The sequence below is a fragment of the Arachis hypogaea genome, chromosome 9 (assembly GCF_003086295.3).
Source record: "Arachis hypogaea cultivar Tifrunner chromosome 9, arahy.Tifrunner.gnm2.J5K5, whole genome shotgun sequence".
In the NCBI taxonomy this organism is placed as follows: domain Eukaryota; kingdom Viridiplantae; phylum Streptophyta; class Magnoliopsida; order Fabales; family Fabaceae; genus Arachis; species Arachis hypogaea.
Window position 1 is genome coordinate 60,737,737 of NC_092044.1, and position 1,109 is coordinate 60,738,845.

Below are 1,109 nucleotides of genomic sequence, written 5' to 3' on the forward strand. Positions count from 1 at the left end.
CATTGTTATTATTGAAGCCTTGCTTCTGTGGATCCTTCCATGAAAAATTCAGGTGATTTCTCCATGAAGGGTTATAGGTGTTGCCAAAGGCTTCACCCATGTAATTTACCTCTGCCATTGCAGGGTTCTCAGGATCATAAGCTTCTTCTTGAGAAGATGCTTCTTTAGTACTGTTGGATGCATTTTACAATCCATTGAGACTCTGAGAAATCATGTTAACTTGCTGAGTCAACATTTTGTTCTGAGCCAATATGGCATTCAGAGCATCAATTTCAAGAACTCCCTTCCTTTGAGGTGTCCCATTACTCACAGGATTCCTTTCAGAAGTGTACATGAACTGGTTATTTGCAACCATGTCAATGAGTTCCTGAGCTTCTACATGCGTTTTCTTTAGGTGAATAGATCTACCTACAGAATGGTCCAATGACATCTTAGACAATTCAGACAGACCATCATAGAATATATCCAGGATGGTCCATTTTGAAAGTATGTCAGAAGGACACTTTTTGGTCAGTTGCTTATATCTCTCCCAAGCTTCATAGAGGGATTCACCTTCTTTTTGTCTGAAGGTTTGAACATCCACTCTAAGCTTGCTCAACTTTTGAGGAGGAAAGAACTTGGCTAAGAAAGTTGTAACCAGCTTATCCCAAGAGTCCATGCTGTCTTTAGGTTGAGAGTCCAACCATACTCTAGCTCTGTCTCTTACAGCAAAAGGGAAAAGCATAAGCCTGTAGACCTCGGGATCAACCTCATTGGTCATAACAGTATCACAAATATGCAAGAATTCAGTTAAGAACTGAAAAGGATCTTCTGATGGAAGTCCATAAAACTTGTAATTCTGTTGCATCAGAGAAACTAATTGAGGCTTTAGCACAAAATTGTTTGCTCCAATGGCAGGGATTGAGATGCTTCTTCCATGTAAGTTGGAATTTGGTGCAGTGAAGTTACTAAGCATCTTCCTTGCATTGTTGGCATTGTTGTTATTTTCGGCTGCCATGTCTTCTTTTTTTTCGAATGTTTCTGTCAAGTCCTCTCCAGAAGGTTGTGCTTTAGCTTCCCTTAGCTTCCTCCTTAGAGTCCTTTCAGGTTCAGGATCTGCTTCAACAAGA

At 40.3% G+C, this 1,109-nt stretch overlaps 1 non-coding gene across 1 annotated transcript; it reads left to right on the forward strand.

Annotated features, from left to right (window-relative positions):
- The first annotated feature begins 488 nt into the window (after positions 1-488).
- On the forward strand, positions 489-592 carry LOC112713705 (small nucleolar RNA R71). The gene has a single exon (XR_003158676.1). It is a non-coding gene; the product is annotated as a small nucleolar RNA R71 (small nucleolar RNA).
- The last annotated feature ends 517 nt before the right edge of the window (positions 593-1,109 follow it).